This window comes from Centropristis striata, chromosome 22 (assembly GCF_030273125.1).
Source record: "Centropristis striata isolate RG_2023a ecotype Rhode Island chromosome 22, C.striata_1.0, whole genome shotgun sequence".
NCBI classification, from domain to species: domain Eukaryota; kingdom Metazoa; phylum Chordata; class Actinopteri; order Perciformes; family Serranidae; genus Centropristis; species Centropristis striata.
In genome coordinates, this window is record NC_081538.1 from 20,856,399 (window position 1) to 20,873,055 (window position 16,657).

Consider the following 16,657-nt stretch of genomic DNA (forward strand, 5'->3'; position numbering starts at 1 on the left):
TGCACTGTGGTCGCCTGCCACTTTCCAATGCTGTAATCTGGGATTATAGTGCAGGCAACCTTCTGCACCAGGAGGGAGAGGATAAAGAGCCAGGTTAATCCAGCCAGTTGGAACAGGTAAGTAACTGAAATGCAGACCAGTAAGACAAGACAAGTCTCTTTAAAGGAAGTATTGTACAATTCAGTCCTTCAGCCCTTGTTCCTGATAAATGTGACACATATTCCTCAACCTGCTGTTACTGCAGTGTCATAAAGGTAGTAATGGACTCAGATCCAAGCCCTCTCAATGCTAATTTGATGCTTTTCTACTTTGGATTGAACCATGACCTTTGACCTCTAAATGTGATAGCTGAGAAAGATAGCTTCACTGCAGATATACATAAAGTAATAGCCTGATCACAGATCCTTTCTGTTTGTAGTCTCATTGCTGTAACTGTGTCACTGGGCTGGAGTCTGGTTTTGCATCAGTATGGTCACTAAGGGGTGAGCTGGGGTTCACCTGCCTGAGGCAATCTGTAAAATGAGCCTGTCACACAGTTAATGTTACAGCACCCCCTGCTGGCCAAACACAGATTGGGGGGGAAATGGAGTTACAGACAACAAGTTAAATGGTCTTTTGGTCTCTGCCATCTCCTGAGGGTAATCATTTAGAGGATTTGTGACAATGAAATGGATTTTATGTTTTAAATCATACATTTTTGACCATACGTTTTATGACACCAAGACTCAGCCCTCTCAAACCATTTATTAAAGGGTCCTGCTATGCTTATTTTCAGTTTCATACTCATTTTTGGGTTTTTTAATAGAACATATTTACATGTTTTAATGTTCAAAAAACATATTATTTTTTCTCATACTGAATGTTTGAATATACCTGTATTCACCTTTGTCTGAAACACTCAGTTTTAGTGCCTGTCTCGTTAAGTCTGCAGCTCTGATTAGTCAGTGTTTCCAGGTCTTCTACATCTGCACTCTCGGGGCCTCTCCCAAAGCTCTTATTTGCATCCCTGCTTCCCTCACTTGCGCTGTTTCCTTGCTTCTTTGTCCCGCACACCGGGGATGCATGGAGAGACGCAGGGAAGCGAAGTGAGGAGAGAGGAAACGTTTTAAGAGACATGAGACGTCCGTTTCTAATGACGATGGCAGCGGATCACAGCTGGATCAGCTGTCAGTCGGCTTTAACAGCTGTAGACATGCACTAATAATAATACGTTTTTTCTCTGTTTAACAAACACCTGCACATGAATAACAAGCTGCATTCTGTATTTATACTGTGAACTGTGTCCTGCTCAGGGGCACGGGGATGTTTAAGGTGACAGAGCGCTACCTAAACATGAGCCAGCTGGTCTCCGCTGCCAAGCAACAGTGGGTCAAAGAGATGTTTTGCACTGGTACTGCCACCCTGGTCGCTCACATTTCCAGGGTTGTTTACCAGGGAGAGGTAAGAGACAGCTGCACAGACTGGCTTTTATTGCTGTGCCCTTGCAATAGTAAATAGACTATGTCATAGAGTTCATAGTATTCTAACGCTAACTGAAATCTACTACCAACCTATGTATCTACTTTATATAGTATATAGTCAACAATTTATCAAGAGCATTTTACTGTTGAGCGTCAGATGAGAAGATCAATATCACTCTGAAGTCCTACCTTTATGAGCCATGGGTGTGATTTTCTTTCCGCAGCTGTTTCGATTTCTATGGATTTCGGATGCCAATAAAAACAAGCCAAGCACTGCTGGACTCAGGATCTTTGAGGGGCAGGGTTGAAAATAATTATAAGGGCACCAGCAGCACTTAACCAGGTTTTGTCCACTGAAAGGACACCCTGGAGGGCACTTCATCATGTGTTATCTACCACATTGGCATCCATGAGGGCACTTTTGTTGAGTTTTTTTTTTTTTTTTTTCAAACATTAGGGAACCAGGGGCCCCATCCCCGAATCTACCAGTAAAGCCAACCAATACTTGGAAAATTGGGTATCATGACTGATGACCAACTGACTTTCAAGGTTCATGTGTCCTCAATTTCCAGATCTTGCTGATTCGCCCTGTACAACATCAGGAAAATCAGACCCTATCTGACCGAGCAATCGACAACTCCTGGTTCAGGCCCTCGCGTTTAGACTACTGCAACTCTCTACTGGCGGGTCTTCCTGCCACCAAGCCTCTGCAGATGATCCAGAACGTGGCTGCGTGTCTGGTCTTCAACCAGCCCATGAAAGATGTCTGGCTCCTCCGCCACTGAAGGCCTTTGCATCTCAAACCAGACTCTTCTTCTCTGTAGTGCCCCGGTGGTGGACGCGACCTAAAAGTACTGTGTCCTAATGGACTCAAACTTTACCCACAGCACTCACTCTTGTTATGTGTCTTGACTTCATCCTTGCTTGTGTTGTATCACTCTCATTTGTACATCACTTTGGATAAAAGCATCTGCTAAATGACATTGAAGTACTGTAGAATAAAATATTGACTTTAGCTCATGTGATCAATAGATTTTCTGCAACATCAATGTAATTCTGTTAGTACCATAACAATATGGATATTGATCGACTGATTTGGTTAGTGCCAGATTGCTCTTAAGCACTGGTGGCGGTGCAGCCAGTGAATTAGCAGCATCACCCAGATAGATAGCAGTTCCAGTCCCTTGCTTGTTGCTGAATTACATTAACAAAAATAAATGTTTTAATAGACTATTCATTTGCTAGTATACTACACTATATACTACTATAGTCTGTTTCCACTGTGTTATTATTATTATTATTATTATTATTACTAGCAATGGAAGCTATTAGCAAGTTTGGCCATCGTCAGCTTGGTTTTTGGGAGCCAGAAGCGACCATGTTTGGAGAGAGCGGAGCTGAGGGGATTACACAGGTTTCCAGCCCAACTGGGCCAGGTAGCCTACCGTTAGCATAGGAAATGCTAGCTAGCTAATTTGTTTGGCAAGGTGCATCCATAATTTAAATCAACTGTTGTAATAATTTGGACAGTAAAACAAAATGTAGCCTAGCATTATAACAGTCAACTCTTTTGAGTGTCTGTTAGTTGGCTACAATCAAACGCTTATTATAAGTCTACAGAAATGTCACAATTAACTTTTAAGTAACTGTGTAAGGGTCCCAGTTTTAAGACAAAATCTGTGCAAATGTGCAGATAGATAATGCAGATAATAGAGGTTCTATTATTACTGACAGGTCGCTGCAGCAGCAACTGCAATCACAATGCAGCCCCGCCCTAGAGCATACCCTGCTGCTCGATTTAATTTAAATGAAACCATCATTTTTAGAGGTATTAAATCAAGCAAGAAGTGGGGCCATTTTTTCATAGATTTCTATACACCCTTTTTTTGCAGCCAGTCACCCTCCGCTTGGTAAAACCACAACTTTACATTTTTTAAATTTAACATTTATAAAACAAAAAATCCAATCCAATACAAGATACATAATTGAATAACAATAAACTCACAAAATAAAAATAAAAGACAATTTAATCTAATAATATATGAGATGAGATGTACAATACAGCACACAGAAACAACTTTCTTCTCACGCAGGTTCAAAAGCCTGGGAGAAAAAATTAGTCTTAAGAGAAGATTTAAAATTGTCCAATGTCTTTTACGACCGGATATGCAGTGGTAAACTGTTCCACAGCTTCGGGGCAACCACTGCAAAAGAGCGATCGCCTTTTGTTTTTAGCCTGCATTTAGGCACATCCAGGTAGGACTCATTTGCAGACCTCAGAGCTCTAGTCGGTCTGTGAACCTGTATCAGTTCGGTCAAATATGCTGGAGCCAATCCGTTTAAAATTTTAAAAACAAACATCAGGATTTTAAAATCTATTCTGAAACGGACAGGAAGCCAGTGTAGAGAGGCCAGAACTGGGGTTATGTGTTCCCGTTTCTTTGTGCCTGTTAAAAGACGCGCTGCAGCATTCTGTACGAGTTGTAGGCGTCGCAATGAGCGCTGGTCTAGACCTACATACACTAGGAGAGAGGTACGGTTTTACCCTGGCCAGAAGTCGCAGCTGGAAAAAGGCACTTTTGACCACATAGCCGATTTGCTTGTCAAGTTTAAAAACACTGTCGAAAGTGACACCAAGGCTCCTAATGACAGAGCACTTTTTTGAACCCAGGGAGGGGGGCAGAGCATCAGCACAGTCGCTGTGATGTTTATGACGCCCAAACACAATGACCTCTGTCTTGCTGTCATTCAGATTTAGGAAGCTGAGGCTCATCCAAGTCTTGATGTCAGTTATGCAGTCAAGTAAAGATTGTACAGAGTCTTTACAGTTCGTTTGTATGGGGAGATAAATCTGAACATCATCAGCGTAACAATGAAAAGACACATTATGTTTGCGGAGAATGGAACCAAGGGGCAACATGTACAGTGTGAACAGTAAAGGGCCTAGAATAGACCCTTGAGGCACCCCACAAGTAAGAGGGGTCACACTAGAAGAAAATTCTCCCAAATGCACCAAGAAGCTCCTATCGGTAAGGTAGGACTGGAGCAGCATGAGGGCAGCACCCTTGATACCAACATGATGCTCCAGGCGTGAGAGCAGGGTCCTATGATCTACCGTGTCAAATGCAGCGGTTAAATCTAATGTCACCATGATGGCAGCACATCCAGAATCAACAGTTAAAATAAGATCATTAAAAACTCTTAGAAGGGCAGATTCTGTACTATGTCGAGGTCTAAAACCAGACTGGAACTTTTCACAAATGTCATTGTTTTCCAGAAATGATACCAGCTGGGTAGCCATTACTTTCTCTAACACCTTGGACAGAAAGGGGAGTTTAGAGATAGGCCGAAAATTTGCAAGGATGGATGGGTCAAGGCTAGGTTTTTTGATAAGTGGCTGCACTATGGCATGCTTAAAAGGAGCTGGAAAACAGGCTGAGCTAAAACAAGCATGAAACAGTAATAAAATGAATGAGCCCACAGAATTAAAAACCTTTTTTAGGAGACGAGGGGGAAAGCTATCAGAATGGGGAAGTTGTGGGGCATAGTTTCTGCACTACATCCAACAGCTGAGACGGCGATAAAGGTTTAAACTGGTCAAAAACAGCAGGGCACATATGGGAGCTGGAGGGGTCAGAGGCAACAACAGGCGGTACTGATCGCAGAGCAGAGATTTTGTTGACAAAGAAATCTAGAAAACTGTTACAGAGAGCAGGTGATGGCACAATGGGATCAGTGGTGCATGGGTTTACAAGAGAGTCCAGAACATTGAACAAAACCTTTGGCCTGTTGATGTTGTTTGAGACAAGGTTTGAGAGGTAACCTGCTTTGGCAGCTTTAACAGCATTCTGATATTCCAAAAGACAGTCCTGCATTATTTCACGAGATACGTGTAGCTTATCTTTCTTCCACCTCCTTTCAGCACGCCTACAGGAGCGCCTGAGAGCTCGGATAGAGTCATTTATCCACGGTTTAGACAGGGCCTTGACGGATTTTTTCCTCATAGGGGCGATAGAGTCAAGGATGCTAGTACATTTTGAGTCAAAAATAGCTACAAGCTAAACAGCTGCTGGTTGTATAGGCCTTAGCTTTACTTCTTTTAATTTTGCCCTCTCAACCTGCTTGATGATCATTTCAAAGAGTTGGACTTTAGGAAAGTAACAAAGTAATCATAAATACTTTTTAAACTTTTAGAAGCTCAGTGCTTTGGTTGAGGCTGAGACTCTGGGCCTCTTGTGGCCACATGCGCAGTTTAATTTTTTTTCGAAGGTTGTCAGGACCATGTGGCTTCTTGTTTTATTATTATAATATTTTTATTTAATATTCTCTCTGCTTCTGATGATTTACACTGTAACAAGTCGATTTACAGAGCCGATCTGATCGTTAACTTGTGTGTGTCTATGTATTTTAGAACTTGGACGTCCCCAGTCACGATAAAGACTCACTATTGTCTTCATGGCTAATAAAGGAACTCTTGGATATACGTAGGTGTTCGCACAGATACACTACACTAGACACACACACACACGCACACACACACACACACACACACACACACACACACACACACACACACTTCCCACAGATGTTTCTCCAAGCTCAGTAACAGCTGGTTAAGCATCTGTGTTTTTTACACTCCTGTCACCCTCAGGACTCAGGATTTTAGCATAGTGATAGGTTACTTTGAATTCAGCATCCAGTGATGTAATTGTAGGAGAAAAGGAAGCTCCTACACAATAAAAGATTTAAATGCAAGACCTAACAACAACTAACATTATCTCCATAATTGCATTACTGTATGTTATCTAAGTGGTTATTATGTGACACAGTGAGATCAAAATATTCTGTTGTTATTATTTTAACCAACCCCCATTGGTCCTCAGTCATTGTATACCCACTATCTTGCCTGCAAGTACATAATAAGTGAAATATCTTAACAATATGTATGATGTAATATTTTCATGGCCTACAAACACGCCACCTCTACAGTCTACACAGCGCTACAGGTTTAAACAGATTCATAATGTTTTTTGCTGAAGGCTTAATTTGCGTTAATGAGCGTGTTATGTATCACTGACTTTCTGTAATTCTGCTGTGTAATGAGCCTATTATTAGTTGGTGTATGAGCTTAAATCCTTATTTTCTAACATGTAAAAGCCCACATTGGGCTGAGATGACTATCAGACTAAAAGGTCTCAGTAAACCAAATCTTTCTGCTCTTCTCACTCAAAGGTCAAAAAAAATAAAAACATAAACTGAAATCCTAACACGCTCAGTTACACTGTTTTTCATTTTTATTTTTGTCGCCTGATCCAGAGCATAATCTATCCACAAAAAAACAAAAAAAACAAGTCTGTGAAGATACCTTGTTTACCATCAGCTCAGTTTTTATATTAGGTAGGTTACCTCCAGGTTACAATATTACTGAAAGATTACTGCAAAAGTCACAGCCACAATTATGGTGTAATAATCAGTGGTGGAATGTAACTAAATGCATTTACTCAAATACTGAAAGTACAATTTTGAGGTACATGTACTTTACTTAAACATTTCCATTTTAAGTATTGTACTTTTTGCTCTACTACACTTAGCTGCCAGCTTTAGTTACTTTTCAGGTCAAGATTTAACATGAAAAACAGTTTAAAGTGAATTTACTTTTTTGTCTTTTTTTAAAAGATTTTTTTCTTAAAATATAACAGTGTATTTTAGTTTAGTTTAAATTGGCCCTATATTTACAAAATGAAAACGCTCCTTACATAAATGCATCAATATAAAATATCTGATAATATATTTGGAATATATATAACAATCTGAGTGGGGCGATTCTTGAAAACAAGTACTTTTAGTTTTGATACTTTAAACGAACGCTCTGAACATTTCACACAAAAAAAGCAAAGAAAAGTTCTGAAAATACATATTTATGCAGCAAAACATGTTTTTTTTCTGCTGCTTTGATATTTATCATGTACAAAATAATACACTTAGACCAGCTACAGCAGGTTTACCTGTGCAATGATACATCTATCATAAAATCTAACATGTTCACACATGATGAAACAGTATTGAGAGGGGTTGTATTTTTGCAGGATGTGCGCTTTTAGTTTTGAGACTTTGCTGATATTACTTTTCGTGGTGTAGGATTTTAAATGCAGGACTTTTACTTGTAATAGAATTTGTTTTAACATTGTTGTAAAAGTGCTTTTAATCAGGAACAGGATCTGGATACTACATTTTAATCTACAGATAGTTAGTTATTTGAAATTTGTGAACTGAGCTAAACAATTTAAGGGATTTTAAATTTCTGGTTTACCATTGTGTTCACAAATATTCCTGTGGTACAATTTAAGGTCAGTGTGTCCTTGCTTAGTTGTTTAGATGATTATGAATTATAAAGTTTGACTGGATTTGCACTGGATGTCCTGCAGGCTCACATGTCTAAATGATATAAGCAGATAGTGGCCTTTGGGTTTCATTTTTTAATCTTTCTGATCTCCTAAATGTCCTCTAAACTCTTTGATGAGTTGATGTGGCTAATCTCTTCGACTAGTGACTTTTGCCCTCTTTTCTTTTGCTTTGTCTCTCACTTGTGCTCTGTTTACTTTCTGTTTGTTTCATCTGTTTTTGTTGCTTTGTCTTTCTGGTCAGGCGATTAGCATATCTGCTCCCTCCATCATCCAGACCTTGTGTGTATGCATGATGTGTGTTAACTGCATCTTTATATCCGATAACATCTCGGTGCTTCAGAGAGAGAGAGAGAGAGAGAGAGAGAGAGAGAGAGAGAGAGAGTTGCCGGTCTAATGGTGGAGTGTGGAGAGTTGGAGATAGGGGCAAGACAAACTCCTGAATTCTCTCATTAAGCTTGCTGTAATTGCACAAACCCAATTATTGCCTCAGCCTTTTGTGATCTTCAAAGCCAAGATGCTGCAAATGAAGCTTCGAACAAGTGGGAGAGGAGGAGGAGGAGGAGGAAGATTTGGTGAGGGGGGGGTGGGAGAATGGGCGGCAGCAAAGCTTAATGAACAATAAAATCGACAAAACGCTGGAAAACGCTGCGTTCCTTCCGCAGCGCTGTTAAATCTGTTGACATTTCATTTGGAGGGAAGCAGTGCAGTGTTATCCCCCCACACACACTCCTCCTCCCGCCCCTCTTGAAGACAACATTGTGCAACAAACAAACGAGTGGTCTGAGGCAGCAGATGAAAGATGGGTTTACTAAGTCGCCCTGCTGTTCCTCTTTCAAGTTAATTAGAAATCACATTCTTTTGTTTCCCCTTCGCAGGCGTTTATTTACTTTCTCACTTCGACCATTAGAACAAATTTGCAACATGAGACACAAATAATTGGATTTGTCTCTGCGGCTGTCACGGATTGGGGAACATTTTGTTTTGATTTTTATTATAGTTCCTTTGCTCTGTTGTGTTGTGTTCTGTTGGTGGCTGAGTTTGCAGATTTGCTTACGGATATTTGATTTTGTTTTTTGATTTGTGTTTTGCTCGCAATTAAGCGGCGGCAAGCGAGAGAAGTTTAGTGTTCAGCAACGTGAGGTTTTTGTTACTGCTCAAGGACCATCTTCTAACCTTTTCATGACCTTTGTTCTCTTCCAGTTTAGACTCACGCATAGCGAATGGACCTGTCAGTTGTAGCCGCAATGAAGAAGTCTGAAAAAAATGCATGCACTATGACCAGTGTGTATACAAGAAGCACACACTATAATGCAACAAGTAAAACTACTGTACATATACAATGTATGAGCAATATTTGTAGACTCACTGCAATATGCTGGCTCTGCGGCGAGTGTGTCGCCCCACTTTAACTCCTTTTAAGCTTAAATTAATGGCAAACACACAACTGTCCAAAATAATTAACAAAAGTAGGCTAATGTCTCATGCAATACTGCACAATAACTTACAGTAACTCAGCCTCCGTGGCTGCTGCTTTCCAACCAACATCCAGGATACAGCTGTGGCTGGGATTACACATGAAAAGAGAGATTTTATAGTTAGAAAACATTTTATGTTTCTTGAGTAAGAGTTATGAAGCAGTTTGTGTGAATGGAGTCTTGGATTTTAATGTATTTTTCAGTACAGTACAGTACTGTACAGTACAGTATAGTATAGTATAGTATAGTATAGTATAGTATAGTATAGTATAGTATAGTAATAGTAAATAGTAACTATGACGCATCACATATATACCCCACTAGCTGCAGTTTTTGCATTTGCAGGGCTTTCATGAAGAGGAAGTCAGGTGAAACAGTGTAAAGAGCAAAAAAGTCCACATAGGGGAGATGTTGGGGTGGATGGACTGGTCACACAATTTGTGTCCAGTGGGAAAAGTCATTGCTGATTTATTTTATCTTATGTACGTAAGTCATGTTACATAACAAATATTCTTAATATAACACAAACCATGATCTTTTCTTAAATTTAACCCAGTTTTGTTGCCTAAACTCAAATTTCAACCCAGCAAACAACATTTGGCTAAGTTTTGTGACAACTTTTCAAGAACAATGATTCTATATTTTTATTCCCAATCAAAAAGGGGAATCTTTATTTTCACTATAATTCCATTCATAACACAATGACAGAATGTACAACTCTTTCATACTCATTTCATAATTGATCATACACTTTTTGTAGTATGACATCTAAAACCACAAATCAGACGGGCAAAATCTTATTAGATGGGGGGGTTCATTAATTTCGATTTAGTGGTCTTTGACCTAAAAAGGTTTGGGAACCTGTTGAAAAATGGCTAAATAAATGGCTACAGAGAGGGTTTAAAAAGGGTTCCGAGGGGTCCTGACCAAGCATCCGAATGTGACGAGTTGGGAGTGAAAATGTGTTGGATAGTTCCAGGTGCAATAAAAGTGCTCAGAGTGCGGTACTTTCCAGAGGTTCAGGAACTTTAGCGATGAGCCAGGCTCTGCAGAGACGCTTCCACAATCCTTAATGATGCTGAGGAGTGTAAGTGGTTTCCTGCCACCCTACACACACTCACAGAGAACCTGGAATCGAACCAAAGCCATCAGCATAATGGAGTCATAACAGAAAGCCATCAAACCGGAGAGCCCTTGGCTGTTTGGCTCTTCACACACGTGCATACACACACACACGCAACATAATTCAAGATGCACTGTACTAGTTTAAAACTGAAAACTCAGGAGGTAAGCTGTGTCCAACACTAAATTCATGCCTCATTAACTGAGGTCTTGTCTGTATATCTGCCTCAGTCTGTGCCTACATGGATGCACATATGTGTGTGCACGTGTGTGTGTGCAAGGGGGTCCAGTGCGTGCTGGATGATTTTTGGCTCTTTGTGAAGACAGCTCATTTTGGCGCCAGCTCTTTCCTTGTGTGCAGTGGCACAGCTGGTGTAGAGCCCAGTGAGTGCACACACACACACACACACACACACACACACACACACACACACACACAAAACATACTTCAAAACGTCAAACACCATCTACCCTGCTTAATCTAGGCCACTGGTGAAATTACCACAGCACGTTTTCTTTATTTTCCTTTATTTTTCTGCCAATCAGATGCTCACAATAGTTTGTTTGATGATTATTAGCTATAAATTAAGCTCTTCATTCCATTATTCGCCCACAGGGATCATTAAAATGATCTAATCTGATCTAAATGACATCCAGACAGGTGAGGACACATTGCGTGATTGTTTAACGACATGTTAGCTCTACTGAGACCATTCTGGGAACACTAAACAGCAACTTTAAGTTGCTATTCTATTGATATGTACTTTGATTCGACAAGTGTTAACTGGGAAAGTTACTTAATGAGGCTCTGAGGCAATAATTATAACTATGTAAAAGTGTTAAAGTTTCTCAGATGGTGTGAAGTGATGGAGACACTGGCATTGAGCGGATCTGTCAGAAGTTACACTCTGATTTATCTTTGGCACATTTGCCATAGTAATAGTCATATTGGATTGGATTGAAGTCTTTGGTGTTAGAATAGAATATAATATAATGCCTTTATTGTCACTATATGCATGTGCAATGAGATTAAAAGCTGGCTTCAAAAAACAGTGCGACAGTAAATAAAATATATATAAAATATAAAAATATACAATATAAACATAGGAAAGTAAATATAAATAAAATATATATTATATAATATAAACATGGGCATAAAAGGGAGGTGAGGTGCACAGTTTTCAATTTGCCAAAGCAGATATGATGCTATACAGTGTTATCCATAAATATATTGCACGTTGAAGGACAGATATTGCACAATGTCAGGTATTGTTCATTAAAAAATATTGCACAGTAAGAGAGTCTGTGTCCATGTATGAAATCAGTGCATATGTGAGTTCAGGGTGGTTATTGCTTTTGGGAAGGAACTGTTTTTGAATCTGTTTTTCATTCATTCATTCATTCATTCTCCTTAACTGCTTATCTGAACTCGGGTCACTGGGGCTGCAGCCGATCCCAGCTGACATTGACTATCGCAGGGCTGACACATAGAGACACACAACCATTCACACTCTCATTCACTCCTATGGGTGTTTAAGAGTCACCAATTAAACCTATAAAGTGTTTGTTTTTGGACTGTAGGAGAAAGTTGGAGGACCCAGTGAGAACCCACGCTGACATGGGGAGAACATGCAAACTCCACACAGAAGAGCCACAAACCGGATTCGAACCCGCAACACTTTTGCTGTGAGGTAAAAGTGCTGCCTGTGTTCTTTTATCCCCATACATAAATACTATTGGTTTAAATTCAGCTGTACAGGTGTACCCAGTAAATTCATTGTAAGTAGGCCTATCATTAACTGTATTACAAACATGAAAGTGTTCATTACATCTGATTACAGGACAGTAAATTCACACATTTGTATTAAACGAATGGTTTCATTTGATTCCTGCATGGCACAGCATTACTGAATTTACCATTGCATGGTGATTTAAAGAATTGATGATGTACACCATATGTTTCAGGGTTGTTTTCTTTGTCCCATCCCTTATATAAACATCCAAACATTGTCTGAGTTCAATTTATTGAGCTTTATTGGCACAAATATTGAGTATGTATTGCCAAAGTATCTCTCTCACTATTTCTCTCAGCTCATAGTATTTTTCCCTCCAGCTCCCCCATCTCTTTTATTCTCTCTCTCTCACACAGAAAGCAGGGACCCCGGCAGGCCGCTCCCATTCAGCCCGAGGACGCCGATGATGTTTTAATTGTCACTTCTTGTTAAGGCGGCCGTGACATTCAGGCAGGGACAGAGGGGAGGCGGTCGGCGTAATCAGAGGAAATGGAGAGAGAAGGAAAGGGAGAGAGAGAGAGATGGCACCCATTCAGCTACTAAGAGTGGTATTTGGCTCTGAGCAGTGTGCCTCCTTCCCTCTCTTCCCTCTCTCTCACCCCGCCGGGGCATGATCTGATTTGACAAGCGCAACGCTGTCATCTTGAGTTTGTCCAATTTGAAATTCTAATTAATGAACTCGGCGCCACTTTGTGTTTTTGTCGTTGTTGTTGTTGTTGTGTTCTGCCTCTTCTTCTCCTTCCTTCTCAGGCCAGTTTGTCTTCTATTTGTCTTTTCTTTACCCTTCCTCCTTCCCTCACTCCTCCAGTCTTCTTCGGAGGCGGTGTGACTGCAGAGGCTGCTCTGGGTGAGATTGTGGTCTCACACCATAGCAGATGATATCAGTGGCTTTGGGTCACCCAATTAGAATCAAACTGTGTGTGTGTGTGTGTGTGTGTGTGTGTGTGTGTGTGTGTGTGTGTGTAGTGCATTTATACATATGTGTGTCTGCTTGTTCTGTTTGTCTCAGAATCCCTAATGAGGAAGCACAGAGAGGAGCAATGGCTGCTGATGCTGAAGGGTCCGTCCCTCTTTCCAGAACTTCACACATTTATAGTACACTCAGAATAAAAAAAACACCCTAATGTCCTTTAAGCACCTTGCATTTGTACACAACACATCGACAAATGTCCAGCACTGTGAAACCTCAAGGATAACATCAACATCAACAGACAACTTTTGATGGTGGTAAAATCAGAGAGCAAAAGAAAGAGTTCTTTGTAGAAATGCTCTTTGTGAACACACAAAGTTGGGTCATTCAGAGTTTCAAATCTGCTTATTTTAAAACAAAAACAAACCAACAATAGAAACGTGCAATCTTCACACAAAGGACCAGACATCGAAATCTGATTTGTCTCACAGACAACACAGAGTGCTCCACAGTACCAGCCATTTATGTGCACTTTATCAAGATGGATCAATCAACAAAAAACCAGTGTCTCCATAAGCTGTTGGACCACCACAAGCTTCCATATTCAGCAGCTATGACCACATGATTCATAACTTTATTTACAATAATTCTGTGCAATCTGTGCAATATAAACTTTCTATAGAAATAAGAGCAATAATTCAATTTGTCACACTGTTGTTCTCTATTTACTTCAAGTGTATGTCTATATTTCATATTTCTATTTTATTTTTTGTACATATCTCTATTTACTTAAGACTTGTTGCGTTTATATTTTATATTGTATATTTATCGTAGTGTGCTCTTTTTATTCTTTATTTTTATTTACATACTTATTTATTTCTATTTTTTATACATCAGCAACTGTAACAAAAGCAATTTCCCCCCAGGGATCAATAAAGTAATAGATTCTGAATCTGATTCTGATTCATATCAGCGAGTCCTCCAACCCATACGACCACATAGGTTGTTTGTTCCAACCCTCTCATATGACCCACAACATGTTCTCACAGACATGTGGTTAACATTGTGAAACAGTCACAGTTTGGTTAAGTTTGGGCAACAAAAATATTGGTTAGGTTTTGGAAAAGATCATATCATCATGTTTTGGCTTAAAATAAGTAAGTTTGGTACATTAATTCACTTTTGAAAGTAAGTCCATAATGTTGTTAACTAATTGTTGACTTTCGGTCTCCTGGGTCAAAGTCTTGTGTTTGTTTGACTCATCCATCCACCCCGACATCCTCTCTTTGCAGACTTTGTCAGGCCCAGGGGCCCAAAGCATCTGGGCCATAGCCATCACTTTCAAAATATCATAAAACATAAAAGTATCATAAACATGCTTAACATGAAATGACAAGACAGGGACAAAAAAGCCTAAAAGGGGATCAAAACAGCTATAAAGAAATGCAAAACAGCTGCAAAGAAACACAAAGACACTTGTGACTATGAAAAGGGATAAAACAACCAATAGTGACACAAAACAATGACAAAGAGACTCAACAATACCACAAAGACAAAATTACTAAAAAAAAAAAAAAAAGATTCCAAACAACCACAGAGAGGCAAAACAACAACAAAAGGAAGCTAAACAATTATAAAGTCTGTTTTTTGCTGCTACAGGTGGTGGGGACTTTTCCTTGTCTGTGGCCAGGGTCCCATTGTCTCATAATCTGCCCGTGGCATGCATAGCAGGCTTGATTAACAGTTTTAAAGGTTAGGCACTCACATTGTTTGGATTGCAGAGAGATTGTGGGCTTGATTAAATACAGACAAAAAGAGACGGGGCGTAGTTAGTTTTAGAATATTTAACCAAAATCATAAAAATTCCATTAATTAAAGTGTTTTTGTTACCTAAATCTAACCACAGGGGAGTAATTAACGCCTCAGTCATGTGCTTACTACATCCAATGCATCCAACCCAACCACTTCTGTGTGGTACAAGAACAGAATCCTTTTTTTATTGGAAAAATGCTGCTAGTGAATATAGATCAATGAGGAAACACATTAGTCGTATATTCAGTAATTTCAAGGACAGTGTAGCCAGAACAGCTCCAAATCTCTGGAATTCTACTCAAGGAATCTTCCAAAAGATATTCCTCATTAAGACATAATTTTCATACTTATCACACACTTCATTGAATCACATGCACACTGTGTGGAAGCCTCTTCATGTGTTGTGTTCCTCCTCCTTCCCTCTTTCCTTTCCTTTGCCTCAGAAACCTTTTTGGCTGAGCCGTCTCCCTAACCCCTGCACAGTCCCGTCCAATTTAAATGAAAGAGAAGTTATGGCTTTCTTTGCCAGCAGGTGGTGCTAGCAGCCTACAAACCATACACCCCAACACACAGCTCTGCTTCATAGAGAGGGGGAGATGGAAAGAGAGAAAAGGGAGAGGGAGTGAGTTTTTGGAGGCCTGCCAATCATGATGAAAAACCACTGCAGAACTAATCTATTTCCATGCCCGTCCTAATCCACCAACACAACGATGGCATCATTTAATCACAAAATCATCATCACCATCACCACTATCACCATCATCCCCCTCTCCCTCTCCCTCACCCCCCTCCCCCTCCTCTGCATTAATAAAAAATATATTTTTTTGTAAATAAGAGCTTGTGATTAAGAGCAGATTAGTGCGCGCCTTCGGACGGACAGACAGACCGTGATGGGTTTTGTTAACACGAGAGTAACACTGGGTGTCAGTTGTGTGTGTCTGACATTACATCAACGTTATCCTCCTGCCGCTCATGTTATCGCTCTTGGCTTAGAGTTTTAGGGGACTTTTTAACAGCAGCGCTGCTTAAGAGCTTAGAGTAAATGGATGGATGGATAGATGGATGGATGAAGATCAGGCATACACACATGCACAGAGAGATCAGTGTCACTCACACAGCTTCAGAGCCAAAGCCTGATTTGCTTTGTGGTAAAAGCTGTTTTATTTCTCATCAGTGTTGTAATGGAGATGCTCCGCTGTCACATGGCACTTGAAGTCTCATTTTGTACTGAAGAAGAGAAAGATCTGCCATTTTGCTGCTCTGGTATTCACCTCATTCTGTACTAACTAGATCAGATTTTAATAGACAGTTTTTTTTTCTCCTGATGGTCAGGTTTTGGAGATTGAATGTAGTAAAGCAGAGGGGTTAAAGATGTGGCATGCATGTATATAATAATTTATAATTTAAGATGTCACAGTTGGATCAACACCAGTGGGATCATAACACTTTCCCATTATAAACCATCTTCTTTTTCTTTGCAAAGAGGTGGTAGCTTCTTTGGATAATGGTTTTGTCTTTATAATTAAAAGTAATCAGAAAAGTGTTTTGAGGCTTTTTTTTCACCACTTCCAAAATCTAGAGGCCAAGAGCTCACTTTAGGGCCAGTACGGAAATTAATAGAGGGTTTGGAAATAGGGAGAGGGACATCATTTTTTAAAATACTTTTTTTCTGAAGGAAGGG